Source organism: Scomber scombrus, chromosome 9 (assembly GCF_963691925.1).
Source record: "Scomber scombrus chromosome 9, fScoSco1.1, whole genome shotgun sequence".
Lineage (NCBI taxonomy): Eukaryota > Metazoa > Chordata > Actinopteri > Scombriformes > Scombridae > Scomber > Scomber scombrus.
In genome coordinates this window covers 32,051,997-32,068,054 of record NC_084978.1, presented here as the reverse complement: position 1 = coordinate 32,068,054, position 16,058 = coordinate 32,051,997, and the positions used below count along the sequence as shown (strand labels likewise).

The 16,058-nt window shown below is 40.5% G+C and overlaps 1 long non-coding RNA gene across 2 annotated transcripts in view; it reads right to left on the bottom strand.

Moving 5' to 3' along the window:
• Positions 1–16,058, bottom strand: part of LOC133985510 (uncharacterized) — a 221,503-nt gene that overhangs the window by 83,320 nt on the left and 122,125 nt on the right. Inside the window, exons 2-3 of one of the 2 annotated variants that reach the window (XR_009925473.1) lie at positions 14,269–14,442; positions 14,048–14,073 (exon numbers count right to left, since the gene is read on the bottom strand). This is a non-coding gene — a long non-coding RNA (uncharacterized LOC133985510). Of the gene's footprint in view, positions 1–14,047; positions 14,074–14,268; positions 14,443–16,058 lie in introns of those variants that run through there. The other variant, XR_009925472.1, reaches the window with a different exon arrangement.

The window sequence follows — 16,058 nt, the reverse complement described above, 5'->3', positions numbered from 1 at the left end:
CATTCCTTTGTTGCAAATGCATTTTTATTTGTTTTTTGAAAAGGTTCATTGTTTGATTACAGCTTTTGTTCTCTTGTTGTGTTCAGTCAAGCAGAAACAAGTAAAATCAACGGGGTTAACTTGCTGAAAGTATGAAAACCTGACTAATTTCAAAAATGTTAAAGAATATTTGTTAAATATTGTTCAAAGTCATTCATTTTAATCATGTAAACAAATCATCATATGTTACGGAAGCCCTAAAGGGCCAGGTCCGTATAAATTTTTTTATTACCGTTTTCTCGTGATAACGACTTATTATTTCATTATCTCAAGATAACAAAGTCCGTTTTCTCGTGATAACGAATTAGTTTATTTCGTTATCTCGAGATAACAAAGATCGTTTTCTCGTGATAACGAATTAATTATTTCGTTATCTCGAGATAACAAAGACCGTTTTCCCGTGATAACGAATTAAATTATTTGGTTCTCGGCTTCCGTAGGCTACAGGAGACTAGCTTGGGCTCGGGTTCAACTCAACTCAGAGACTCAGGTGACTGCGAGCGAGGTGCTCCAAGTCAATCGTCACGGCTGGCTGCAGGCTGGGAGCACACCTTACCGGTAAGATACCATTTGTGTTAGTTTGTTTACTGGACCGGGTTTTTGTTTAGTTTAGTTTAGTTTTTACCGGTTAGCCTAAACACCTACCGCGGCGCCACTTTCCGGAGAATGACGCTGGGTGTCGCCATGACACTCCATTCCACCGTAAATGTATTGTTGATAGCATAGACTGGTTGATAGACATTTGCCGTGATGACTTTATGTATAGCTTTATGTCACATTTTCACGTCACTATATCACCGTTGCGACTAATGTTTATGAAGTCTATAAAACGAATTGTTGAACAAACATTTTCGATTAGCTGGGCTAACCGTTAGCTGTTAGCCGTTAGCAGTGTGTTAAATAACTCAATAAACGGCCCATGAAAACAATATTTTCTCCAGTGGATATCCTAGTTCCCCTCAGAATAGCAACCGACAGACGGCTGCCTTCAAAAACTACACATTCAAAAAACATCACTTTCAGTCATTAAATACTCACTCAATTAATGCATTACATAACTGATGACGGTGTCAACAGCAAAGGTTCCTCATCCTAACATGTTTATTTTTCTGTTCACATTGACGCCACACACTTTCAGGGTGAACAGAAAAACTGACTATGACTATGGATTTTTAAGTAGGTAACTTCATATTTCGGTTTTTACATTACGTACTGGGATTCAATTGTAATGAGTATTTCTTTAACTGATTTACTATAACATTGTGATCAATGTAATTGGTTACTTTGACAAATTAATGTTTTCAGTGTCATTAAAATTGATAAGTTGACAAGAATCATCAGGAAAATAGAAGCGCCATATTCTCCATTATGTCTGGATGCTTTCTTGTCCTTTCAAGGGAGATCTAAGTTCAACCACTTTTATTTTTCTTGTTGGTATTTAAAGCAATTACTGATTATAGCATTGTGTGGTGGTCTTTGTGTTGCTGTTAAAATTCGTACCAAATATGCTCCACTAAACCCCCCCCCCCCCCCCCCCAAAGCAAATTGTAATAAATAACGTAATTTCACATTTGAACAGATCACATAACCAGCATTGAATAAACCGACGGAAATCAACTGTCTTGTAACTCAGTCTTGGGGTTTGATGACCATCACCTTAAGGCAGGAAATGTGTCATTATTATACAGTACAGATGTTGTGACTGGCTAATGACTTTTAATTTTATGGCAAGGCCCATTTTTACAAGCAGTTTGTCTCAAAGGGCTTCATATAGCATCATAACAATGTTCTCTGCTCTTAAACCATCACATCACCGGAGGAAAAAACCCCAAGAAAACCCTGAACAGGGAAGGGAAAAAAAGGGGAAACCTTTGGTGAGAGACAGAGGAGGGATCTGTCACTTGTGTTTTATGCCCCTCAATGACCACACTCTTCCATCTTCCTTACCCTCCCAAGTGCTAAATATGAGAGCCACTGGCCACACTAAGCCACTAATACATTATTTCATTTACATTATTTGTTTGTTTATTTTTAATCACAGTTAGCAAACAAGTACAAAATGAATACTTCCAAACAAAGAAACTGGTTAGAGGTAAAACCCAATCTCTCTGTCTGAACTGCCCTGTCTGAATCTTCTTTTTCTGTAAGTGATGGTTACCAGTAGATGAATAATGTCAAAATATCTGCTTTGTGTTTCAGATCGATAAAGACATTGTAAAGTTTCTTGGAGAAGAGGAACTTTCTGTTTATATTCCTCGATATGGAGACCGCGTCTTTGCAAAAAACTGGAAGGACCTATCCTCCAGTGAAATGGGTGACAGAGAGGAAAGGAAAAAAAAGTTGATAAATAACCTTAGAGAGAAGATGAAACTTCCATCCACAGCAAACAGAAGCATTAACTCAAAAGAAAGACTTCATGGAAATAAGAATGCTGAAAAGAAGACAAGAAAAATAGAACTTGGCTGGATGAACTACCAAGACTCTATGTACAAACAAGTAAGGAAGCCTACTGGGGGTGGAACACGAGAGTTAGTTGTAAGCAAAGAAGATACAGTATCCAGCATTCTGGAAAAGGCGAAAACCCTTTTTTTCCCCAACGGGGAATCAACAAAAGGTAAAATAGAGGACTTTGAGTGCATGCTTTCTCTCATTGGCTCTGAGAAGCCACTTGAGAGTAGTGCCACAATTGGAAGTTTATATGAGCAAACTAATCACAAGATCCTCAGAGTATACCTCTGTACTAAACCAAAAGACTGTGATTCTGATCTTAGTGATGAAACTACAGACATGCCCCCTTCACCTACCACATCCTCATCCAGCACATCACCAGTCTCCCCCAGGCCTGCCAAAAGACGTCGCTATGGCAGTAGGCATTTCTCCTGGAGCAGTACAAATACCTCAACAGAAGCTACTCCTGCCTCCCAAGCCCAGCCTACTATAGATTTGTCAGATGATGATGAAGTTATTGTTTTTGGATATACGACAAACAGTGATTATGAGGAACTTGTGGATGGTCTTAGTGACACGCTTATATACTTACCTGAGCAGGATAAAGAGCGTCCATCCACCAGCACAGTCAGTACAGAGCGTCAGTCCACCAGCACAGTCAGTACAGAGCGTCAGTCCCCCAGCACAGTCAGTACAGAGCGTCAGTCCACCAGCACAGTCAGTACAGAGCAGGCGTGCCCCAGCACAGTCAGTACAGAGCAGGCGTCCAACAGCACAGTGGTTAGCGATTTTTTTGCGAATCCCGAGAATGTAGTGGAGAAACAGGTCATTGTCATTCGCAAAACCCACTGTGTGGAGGACATGATACAGGCATTCACAAACAACAATATACTGGATGCTAACATTTTACTGAAACGCCTGCTTGAACGTGGGGAGGTTGAGGTTGGAGTGGGGAGTGGGGTCACGAGAGACTGCCTCACTGACTTTTGGGATGTGTTTTACGCCACAAAGACCTGTGGGACCACCTACAAGATCCCACTTTTGCACCACAAATTCAAAGAGAGAGAGTGGGCCGCTGTTGCTCGCATTTTGGCCTTTGGATGGCAGAAATTTAAGTTCTTTCCTGTCCAACTTGCCCCTCCATTCCTTACAGAGGCTCTATCTCTTTCTTCAGACAGCAATCTACTGGAGGCTTTCTTTAACTATATAAGCGCAACAGAGAAAGATGTGTTAACTGAGGCACTTAGCAACTTCAAAGGGGCAGATATGGATGAACTCCTCAGTATTCTCAGCAGTCACGACTGCTGTGTACTCCCAACTGAACACAATCTGCAAAGCCTGGTCGAGGAAATAGCGCACAAAGAGATGGTACAAGAACCAGCATTCATCATTAAGTGTTGGAAGCCAATTCTTGGGTCTATTGGACAATCCATCAGCACTGCAGAACTGAAGAAGATTCTGGATGATCTCAAACCAAAGGCAAGAAATGTTACCAAATGCATCAAGTTCCCAGGACGTATGTCACTGGACCAACAAACAACCTCAAATCATCTCTTGAGGTTTGTAAGAGAAAGAGATGAGAAGGAGCTTGGCCTGTTCCTCAGATATTGCACAGGGTCTGACTTGTTCCTGTCTAAGACCATTAAAGTCACATTTACAGTAGAACAGTCACAATACGCAAGGGCACCTTTGGCTCACACCTGCAGTTGTTCTTTGGAACTGGCATCTGACTACAAAGACTACACTGATTTTAGAACAGAATTCATCTCTGTGTTGAAGAGTGGAGTGTGGGTGATGGATCTGGCATAAGAAGGTTTTGTTGCAAATAAAAAAATTACAACACACACACACACACACACACACACACACACACACACACACACACACAGAGAGAAGATTATTGCACTAACCATAGCACTTTATTCATACACCCAGAGTCACACAAACAGAGTGCAGTCAGAAAGGAAAACAATATTACTACCTATTCATTTATTTATGTTTCTGGTTACTTTCTTTTTCTTTTTCTTATTTATTTTCAATTCATGATCTCCTTTTCAATTCAAACATGACAGAAAAAGGCACTGTGTAAAAACATCACGCTTATTATTTCAATCAAGACAATTTATTGTGTTTTATAAGAAATAGAAACGTTACAGTACACTGTATTCTCGGAAAAATATTATGTGAAGACAACTGTTTGTGGTTGGTGTTTTTCCATGGTTTAGTGTTAAAATTAAGACAATTTATTGTGTTTTATAAGAAATAGAAATGTTACAGTACGATCTCCTTTTCAATTCAAACATGACAGAAAAAGGCACTGTGTAAAAACATCACGCTTATTATTTCAATCAAGACAATTTATTGTGTTTTATAAGAAATAGAAACGTTACAGTACACTGTATTCTCGGAAAAATATTATGTGAAGACAACTGTTTGTGGTTGGTGTTTTTCCATGGTTTAGTGTTAAAATTAAGACAATTTATTGTGTTTTATAAGAAATAGAAATGTTACAGTACGATCTCCTTTTCAATTCAAACATGACAGAAAAAGGCACTGTGTAAAAACATCACGCTTATTATTTCAATCAAGACAATTTATTGTGTTTTATAAGAAATAGAAATGTTACAGTACGCTGTATTCTTGGAAAAATATTATGTGAAGACAACTGTTTGTGGTTGGTGTTTTTCCATTGTTTAGTGTTAAAATTACAACTAAACAGAGTTCAGAAATTACATTGTGTGGAAGGCTTTAGTATGGTTCCTGCAAAGGCAATTTTTGCATTAATGATGTTAATCTTATTATTTCACAGTCAAATCATATTTGGTGAGAGAATACTGATTTCCGGTGCTGGTTATGTAAAACAAAGTGGACCAAAGAGGCTACAGTGCACACCTTTAGTGTATCAGTAAATATTATGTTCTTGTTTTGTCTCAAAACTCAAAACATTTCAAACAATTACTGAGTTGGAGATAGTCAGTTTTGATTTTCATGGTATTTACATGAATAAACTCACTTTGAAACAATGTTTCTGTTCATAGTCTGCTTTTTTAAGGGCATTCTTTTAGGCCTACATGAAGTCATTTCCTGGAGTGTGACCTGTCAACATCACCAAACTCGATGTATTATTTCAATTGTTCATTTTACAAAACACAATTTCAAACCAAACCACTGCTTCTACTGCAATACTTTAACTACACCAAGCTGATAATAGGTTAGGTAGTTTTAATGAAGTAGTAAAGTATTTTTACATTGCCGTATTGGTAATCTTTACTTATGGGACTGAATACTTTCTCCACTATTGCTCAGAGGTGACAGGAAATTTCTCTGCTCTTCCATCCTTCTCTGATCTGACTAATCTGTCTCTGACAGTTGTGCTCTTATCAAGGGCCTCAGCTGTCTGTACAGTCTGGTAACTTCAATAGCATTATGACCTGGCTCAAGATTATGCTCTTCCATGGTCAAAACACAGAGCTCATACAGATCTGAATCACAGGTAATGTCAGTTTTCCAAAGGCAAATATCCTCTTCTAGAATGATGTCCAGTCTTTCATAGTCCACTGGATGGAGGTAGTCCCGTGCCTGGTAAAGCTCTGGTGCGTGATACATGAGGAAAGGTTTTCCATGATACAAGTCACGACCATTTCCACTTGGCCGGATCCGATGGGTGTTCCACATTCTCACCACAGTGTCTAACTCCTCCTGTAAAATAAAACGCAAATTCAAATATGTCTGCCTGCCAACATCACGCTATTATTCAATAAATGCAAATATTGTTTGTGTGTGTGTGTGTGTGTGAGTGTGTGTGTGTGAGTGTGTGTGTGTGAGTGTGTGTGTGTGTGTGTGTGTGTGTGAGAGAGAGAGAGAGAGAGAGAGAGAGAGAGAGAGAGAGAGAGAGAATCAGTCAGTGAGGAAAAGACACGTTACCTGAATGACATCAAGAAAACAGAACTGAATGAGTCCCTTGTCAACCATATCGCCATTGAATTCGCCTGCTGACTGGAACTCCTGGAACAAGTCTCTCCAGTATTCTGCATTCTGTCTCCGATAGTTTCCCCACCAGCTTTCAATTCTTTGATTGGCAGTACTTCTTCCTTGAAGGACACAAGGTCCATGAACTGTGCCATTGTCATCCTCACGCAGAAAACACTGAAATCTGTTCACATGCACATTCTCGGTACCGAGATCCGATCTCATGATTTTTGGGCAGCCCCCTCGCTCCCTGACAGCACCAATGAAATAAGCTGCAACAACCTCAGGTTTACTGTTCGTGACGTTTGCTTGCATCCAGATGATATGACGCGAGAAACCATCGATGCATCCATTCACTCCGATGCCAAAGGGTGTTAGTTTATCGTATGAGTCCATGTGCCAAATGTAATTTGGTCCCGGAACACTGTAATGCCTTCTTCTGAGTCTCCTAGCTCTTCTCTCTCGCACACCTTCCGGGTCCAAAACGGATTGCACTGCATACACTAGATTTCTAGTGACCCGCAATCCTGCTGCTCTGCATCTCTCAGTCATCATTCGGTATCCATGGAGACGCCCAGGGCCTCGTAGCTGGTCAGCGATGTAGTTGAAGACGACCTCAGGGTCAGTTAGATTGCGCCTCCGATAAAGCTGAAGCCTCGCTAACCGTCGTTTCAGATGACGCACACTAATGTGTACGTTATCTGTAATAGCGAGGCATGTAGCTATTTCAGCATGTGTCAGGCCTTGATTAAAAAGATATGTGATGCGGTCATTCTCCTGCTCCTGCTCCTCTGACATTGCGAGACTAAATGATCCCTACGGAAGCCGAGAACCAAATAATTTAATTCGTTATCACGGGAAAACGGGCTTTGTTATCTCGAGATCACGAGAAAACGATCTTTGTTATAACGAGACAACGAAATAAACTAATTCGTTATCACGAGAAAACGGACTTTGTTATCTCGAGATAATGAAATAATAAGTCGTTATCACGAGAAAACGGACTTTGTTATCTCGAGATAATGAAATAATAAGTCGTTATCACGAGAAAACGGTAATAACATTTTTTATACGGACCTGGCCCTTTAGGGCTTCCGTAATATGTAGCAATTATTCTCATCTGTTCCTAGCTGACACACTCATTTTATAATAGTATGTGCTGCTTGTAGAGAGTAAGTGTTTAGTGTGTGAGGTTTAAACAGGGTTGTGGGAATTCCATCATTATTTTAGGAATCTGAAATTTTAATTTTCTTATTTAATTAAAATGTATTATCTCCCTTTAACTAAGCCAGTCACGTAGAGCACTGAGACCAGTCAACCTCTGCCAGTTGATCATCTGAATGTCCAAATGAAAACGCAATGTGTGAGGAGACAATTACACCAGGCTGTGACTCAGAGAGAAGATGAAAACAATAAGAGAGGTAGTGTTACACTGTCCACACACGCTGTCCAACAGAGAGTCCTTGTCCAGGTCTCCCCTAATCTGTCCCTCCACCATCTCTCTGCTGTTTGACCAGCTGTGAACACGTTCAATACTGGATACTATTCAGGATAGAAGGCTGTAGAAAAGAGGATTAGTGTCCTGCACTGTGAAATCAGCGTCACATCCAGCCTGTGTCCATCCAGGCCTTCTGTTCATCACCCACCTGAAAAATCTTGGATGAGTCAGATTTGTAGTGTGAGATTTTAACTCAACAGAGGAAGGGCTTAGTCTGTCCACTGGTTTTAAAGTGCATTCAGATAGAATACTGTCACAAAGAGAGCAGAGCAGGTGCACCCAAATGCATGAGATGGTAGGCAGACAGGAAACCATAAAGAAACTGTAGCACAGGAATTGACAGACTAAGCACATGACTTTATAAATAACTAAACTGAAAACTGGACTTAAATACTAACCGAACTAACAAGGAGATGGAGAACAGGTGACTGGACAGGGGGAACTTGCAAGGAATGAACAGCCTGAGGAAAACACAGAGGAACATGCAAGAAGATGGTTGACTGGGGAAGATTTTTAGAATATCTTGATTTCTGCTGCATTGATTTTGTTCATTTTTTTAAAAAATCCATATGTAAAGTCCCCTAACTATGATGACCAGAATGAGCCTGTAAGGGACGAGCGGAAATTAGAACTAAAGGTCTATTTCTAAAGACTGTTTCAAATAAAGGTGTGTTCTGCTGGTGAGGTAAATAAAGGCCAATTTAAGCATTTATAGCATATAGAAAACCAGATGGTGAGTCTCAAGAGGATTGTACCCTTACAAGAAACACAGAATCTGTATACAGAGGTGGTTCATGTGTATCTATTGAAGGATATAAACAATAAATACAGAATATTCAGTGTGCTTTGATTTATATTTGACATTTTAATGGCATTATGTACATGCTACTAAACACTGTGTATGTGATACTGTCACTCTTAATACTAGTGTATGTAGATGTGTATGTGTTCATACATGTGGCACCTTGTGACTAGATAATAGGGATGTATTGAATAAATATACGTTACTTGAATGTGAACAGATAAACAGCTCTAAAAAGATACTGACAGCATCCGAATTAGCTCTTTCCAGTAATGCCAGGATCTTGCCTTGGAGTTATCAGATTCAGAGTTTTTCTTCAAAGTAATTGGTGTGATCGTTGTCTGCATAGTGAACAGGAACGGAACCAGACTTGTTAAAATGTAAACAAATAGGCCATATGCCACACAGATATTCCTCAATATTATTTATTATTCAGTATTCAGTCTGAGGTTTATTCTCAATCATTTTTAACCAGTTTTCATCAGATTAGATGTGCAGTGCAGATTGAAGGTGACTGGAGATGTGCAGGTGTAATTTAAACTTTATTATCTGATATTGAAGGCTGCACTTTGTGTAAATTAATAGTAGATGTGAGAAGGACTAGCAAGAAAATAAAAAAGAGAGACAAAGGGAGGTAGAGAGAGAGGTCAAAAAACTGTGTGGCTCCACTTCATGCTTGCCTGACTGAACTGACTCCACAGGTAACCCCACCCACACAGATCCTCACGTAAAATGACTAGCAAGCCACATCGGACTCCCAAATATCACGAAACCAATACAGGTGACAAAATTTAAACATTTTAAATTATCCACACGCGTATTTTAAGTGCAATGAATTAAACTATTAACTTCTTACTTACTGTAAATACAAACTGTCAACATTTTAATCTGTAAATACTGTAAATAACCCTTTTTTATAAGCATAAACATAAATCACCATTTAACATATGAACTTAAGTTATTATCCAAATATTAACTCAAATTACATTTAGGCTCCTACACTGCCTTCATCCTTGATCGGACGTGTAAACGCTGTCAAGATGGTCTTACTACCGAGATTTTTGTATTTATTTCAGAACGTCCCTGTTTTCATTCCTAAATCTTTTTTTTAAGTTTCTCGACTCCATTATCATCCTGTTTTCTCACTAACCTGGACAGGTCACCCTCCTTTCCTTTGCAGAGGGGGACGGGGCAGGGGTACCCCCTCTCGCTGCTCCTCTTCGCATTGGCCATTGAACCCCTGGCAATTAGCGTGAGGGAGCAAAACCTCCCTGTTTTCATACCTAAATCTTTTTTTTAAGTTTCTCGACTCCATTATCATCCTGTTTTTTGGGAGGTACAAAATACATAGGATTTTAAAAGCCACCTTCAAAAATCAAGAGACTGTGGAGGCCTGGGTCTGACGAGTTTTTTGCATTACTACTGGGCTGCCAATGTCAGAGTTATGGTGTACTGGCAGTATGGCTTTGAGAGAGGGGACGGGTTCAGTCATATGTACATGTGCACTAACATTAGAGGACTTCTTGACAAATGGCTGAATAATAAATGGTAGTAGGTTAAAACGCTAATTATTCTGTATGCGTCATAGGTTGCTATAGCGACGGGAGGCAGACAATTGATGCTCAGACGAGCCTCTCTGTGTCCAGTGTATTAATGTCCACCCCTTTAGGTGGTGGTGGCTCTCCAGTCTGCTCCCATTTTACATATTCTTACAAAAAGTTAGTAATCCGGCCCAACTTGCAGTGAATTTGTCTAAACGGCATATTTAATTCATTTTGACAAATTCAGCATAATCCTGTAGATCTCTATTGTCCTTTTTAGCTTGAAAAACTGCAGGCTCTGGGTGTAAGGGCAATGCTCTTTACAGCAAAACCTGGCAAAAAAACAAATACCTGGGTGTCCGAGGTGCTAGCGCCCAGTTGCCACTGGTCAGCAAACGCCACTGCATGTGTGGACAGAATGAAGGACCTTTATGGATTTATTGCTCACTGTAAGAATGGTCTGTTATTTATTTTAAAAGGTGAGTCTTCTGTGTTTGGTTGTGAGTAACCCATTTATGTGAAACAAATTGAATTGTCGCTATGCTTAAACTCTGGGTTGAGGAGATTTTTTACTTATATAGATGTGCAGGTTTTTTCAGTCACTCATTGCGTTTTAGGCAACACCCTAAACCTAGTGCTCTATGCACATTGAGGGCTGTATAGGTAAGAGATGGTAAAAAGGCATGGTTCTGCCAGATTGGAGCGTGTACCGAGGTATTTGGGAGCACAAAACATTTTCTAATTTGATTCCAGATCCTCTGAGTATTTAACAGAACAAAATGATCCTTCCTATAGGCTACGGGGGGCCTTGGGGACGAGGAGAGCAGGGAGAGAAGTCTTGCGGGTTAGGCTTTTTTCAATGGCCAGCCAAGGAGGCGGGATGAACCCGTCCCCTCTCTCAAAGCCATACTGCCAGTACACCATAACTCTGACATTGGCAGCCCAGCAGACCCAGGCCTCCACAGTCTCTTGATTTTTGAAGGTGGCTTTTAAAATCCTATGTATTTTGTACCTCCCAAAAAACGGGATGATAATGGAGTCGAGAAGCTTAAAAAAAGATTTAGGAATGAAAACAGGGAGGTTTTGCTCCCTCACGCTAATTGCCAGGGGTTCAATGGCCAATGCGAAGAGGAGCAGCGAGAGGGGGTACCCCTGCCCCGTCCCCCTCTGCAAAGGAAAGGAGGGTGACCTGTCCAGGTTAGTGAGAACGGATGCCGTAGGTCTGGCATACATCTTGCGCACCGACACCAAACTTTTCCATAACCCCCAAGAGATACCGCCATTCTACTTGCTCGAAAGCCTTCTCCGCATGTAGACATGACACAGTATATTGTTTATGTGTCAGATGTAGAAAGTACATCACTCCATGGCTCAGGAGGTAGAGCGGGTTGTACACCAATCGGAGGATCGGCGGTTTGATTCCCGGCTCCTCCAGTCCACATGTTGATGTGTCCTTGGGCAAGATACTTACCCCCAAATTGCTCCTGATAGCTGCACCAACAGTGTATGAATGTGTGTGAATGTTAGTCTCCATCCTGATGAGCAGGTTAGCACCCTGTGTGGTAGCTCCTGTCATTAGTGTATGAATGTGTGTGAATGGGTGAATGTGACATGTAGTGTAAAAGTGCTTTAAGTGGTCAATAAAACTAGAAAAGAGTACAGTCTATTTACCATGTTACATAACATTGTGCTGTGGCTGAAATGGAAACTTATACTTGTATGTTTTATTGTCTTTAGATTATGTTATATTGTTTTATGTTCTGTTGTTTTTATAGAACAATAAATAGTTTGTCTTCTTTGGCTCTCATGTGAACATGTTTCACTGCTCATTCCCAACAGGTGTGGACCAGCTAATTAAAGTGAGTATTGATACGTTGTGTCAGTAAACAGAGGCAAAGAGGAAAAACCTCCCTAAGGAAGAAACAGACAACGTTATGAATGAATAGAAGAAATATTGTGCATTAACTAAAAGACACCTGTCAGGATGTCATATGAGATGTTCTGTGATGACACGACTGCATGTGCAAATATGATTTTTGATCTTCATACAGAGTCTCTTCCAGCCTACCATACTGAGGTAATGTGCACTCTGTTTATTGCAATAAAACTCTGGAAGACAACTTACTCTCTGTGAATTAATCTTTAAATTTCCACTGCAGTAGCTGACTGTACTTGTGAGAGATCACGTTATTGCACACAGGTCACGTCTAAAATTGGTATTCACCGAATATTTAATAATAAGACTGTTTCAGGATTTCATTTTTCCTTAATTTCTTCCCTACCTAAGAAAAAAAAGCTATTTTGAAATTCCACATTTTTTCATGACCGTGCTTCTCTTTTCTGCTGCTCCTGCTTTGTTGAATCATGCCTCATTCTTTTGCATCCAAACACTATTGTGAAGAGCATTTGAGAGCCTTTATGTCCTGGTGGGCTCATTCTTTCTTTTCTCCCATAGTTCAAAGGAGAACACAGACAACAAGCGCAGACTCCCACTGATTTAAATAAAAGGCAATACTTTTATCTCTGCTTTTTCATATCTCTCTAGTTTTCCCACACCGGTCTGATTGTATTTTCTGTGTGTGTTCTGTACTGCAGGAGAAATGAGTGGAGATGCCTGACATGTCAAGACAGGATTTAGAGATGTGAGGTGGAACAGAAAACAGAAAGAGATGAAGGAGGGAGTTGTGGGGATCAAAGAAGGAGGTAAGGACTGAAGGAAGAAAAGAAAGCAGGTGGTAGGGGTGAGGTGATGGAGCAGAGAGCAGGCTGTGGATATTGATGTCCAGATGGCCTCAGAGACACAGAGCATATGTCCCACGCCAAACGGGCCACGCCTGCATCTGCCAGGCCCTGCAGAGGCTGGACACAATGCTGGCAGGGTCAGCGGTGGCTCACAGACCTGGACATGGCCGATCATGTCCCCTGATGATCATAGACAGAGGGGGGACGCAAGGGGTGGGGGTGGGGGGGTGCACTGCAGGATGACCTGACAGAAAGAGTGCCAAGCATAGCCATGTTTTTTAATGCTCTTTTGGATACAGAATAACAGGGACATATGGAGGCACTGACCTGACCTGGGTAGATATCACCACACTCAATTCAGTGATTTAAAACTGAGAATGCATGAAAAGGTAAGGAGCATTCTACCCCTAACACACACACACACACACACACACACACACACACACACACACACACACACACACACACACACACACACACACACACACACACACACACACACACACACACACACACACACACCATGTGGTAGTAGCACCTCAGTCCTTATATAGCCAACTATGTTTTAATGACTCCCTGGAGTCTTCTTGGTAATCTAGTCCATATTTGACAGGTGTAAGTGAAAAAAAAATACAGAGAATCAGCAGCTAAATATAATTATTCATGTTTCCCTCTGTTGTGTCATCAATCTTTGATTGTGCCAGTGATCAAACCAAACAGCCAATCCAAGGTCATGGTCAGTGTTCAGGTTAGCTTGCACTCAACACAGCCCCATGGATACTGTTCTGTGTGCTTGCAGAGCACAAATGCTGTCACACAAGGATGCTATTCTGCTTCAAACAATCAATCAATCAATCAATCTTTATTTGTATAGCGCCAAATCACAACAAAAGTCATCTCAAGGCATTTTACACATAGAGCAGGTCTAAACCGTACTATTCTAGTTTAATTTTTAAAGAGACCCAACATTCCCACATGAGAAAGCACTTGACGACAGTGGCAAGAAAAAAAACTCCCTTTTAACAGGAAGAAACCTCATGCAGAACCAGGCTCAAAGTGGGAGGCCATCTGCCTCGACCGGTTGGGGTAGAGAGGAGAGAGAGGAAGAATAGGAGAGAGAGAGAAGCACATAGAAACTTAACATTGAAGCTAGTAGGTCCGGGACTGGAATCTGTCAACCGGACGTCTACAGGCCCAGATTGCCTGTGAGACGAGAAAGCACAGACAACTCCGGGGAAGAAGTTTAGGTTATTGAATGTATTAATAGTACATGAATGTTAATGGATATAGATGGATGGATAGAGAGAGAGAGGGAGGAGGAGAGAGGAGCTCTGTGCATCATGGGAGTCCCCCGGCAGTCTAAGCCTATAGCAGCATAAACTAGGAGCTGGTCCAGGACAAGCCTGGCCGGCCCTAACTATAAGCTTTATCAAAAAGGAAAATTTGAAGCCTACTCTTAAAAGTAGAGAGGGTGTCTGCCCTCCGGACCCAATCTGGGAGATGGTTCCACAGGAGAGGAGCCTGATAACTGAAGGCTCTGCCTCCCATTCTACTTTTAGAGATACTAGGTACCACAAGTAGGCCTGCATGCTGGGAGCGCAGTGTTCTGGTAGGTACATAAGGTACTATAAGCTCTTTAAGATATGATGGAGCCTGACCATTAAGAGCTTTAAAAGTGAGGAGAAGGATTTTAAATTCTATTCTAGATTTTACAGGAAGTCAATGCAGTGAAGCTAAAATAGGAGTAATATGATCTCTTTCTAGTTTTTGTCAGAACGCGTGCAGCTTCATTCTGGACCAGCTGGAGAGTCTTTAGAGACTTGTTAGGGCAGCCTGATAATAATGAATTACAATAATCCAGCCTAGAAGTAACAAATGCATGGATTAGTTTTTCAGCATCATTTTGAGACAGAATGTGTCAATTTTTTGTAATATTACGCAGATGAAAAAAGGCATTTCTTCAAATTTGTTTTATGTGGGAATTAAAGTATAAATCCGGGTCAAATATAACTCCTAGGTTCCTTACAGTGGTGCTGGAGGCCAAAGTAATGCCATCCAGAATAGTTATATCATTAGATAATGTGTTTTTTGAGGTGTTTGTCTCAGTTTTTTCTGAGTTTAATAGCAGGAAGTTACAGGTCATCCAGGCCTTTATGTCCTTGATGCATGTTTGTAGTTTAGTTAACTGGTTGATTTCATTAGGCTTTATTGATAGATATAATTGAGTATCGTCTGCATAACAATGAAAATGTATTGAGTGTTTCCGAATAATGTTTCCTAAAGGAAGCATATATAAGGAGAATAGTATTGGTCCAAGCACTGAACCCTGAGGAACACCATGTCTAACTTTTGTTTGCATGGAGGATTTATCATTAACATTTACAAACTGAAATCTATCTGATGAATAGTACTTAAACCATTTTAATGCTGTTCCTTTAATGCCAATTAAATGTTCAAGTCTCTTTAACAGGATTTGATGATCAATAGTATCGAAGGCAGCACTAAGATCTAACAGGACGAGGACAGAGAGAAGCCCATTGTCTGATGAAGTTAAGAGGTCATTTGTAACTTTTACCAGTGCAGTTTCTGTACTATGATGAGCTCTGAATCCAGACTGAAAATCCTCAAATAAGCTGTTATTATTTAGAAAGTTACACAGCTGATTGGAGACTGCTTTCTCGAGGATCTTAGAGAGAAAGGGGAGGTTAGATATGGGCCTATAGTTGGCTAAAACCTCTGAGTCAAGAGTAGGCTTCTTAAGAAGTGGTTTAATGACAGCTACTTTAAAGGACTGTGGTACATATCCTGTCACTAAAGACAGATTGATCATATCTAATAAGAAGTGCTAACTGAGGGGAAGACTTCCTTAAGCAGCCTAGTTGGAATCGAGTCTAAGAGACAGGATGATTGATGTTGATGCTTGTGCACACTATACTGTAAATCATGTGCATATGCCTGGTTTTTATATGTGCAAGTTTTGAAAATATCTCACAACTTTTGCTGCTAGTAATAAGTAATA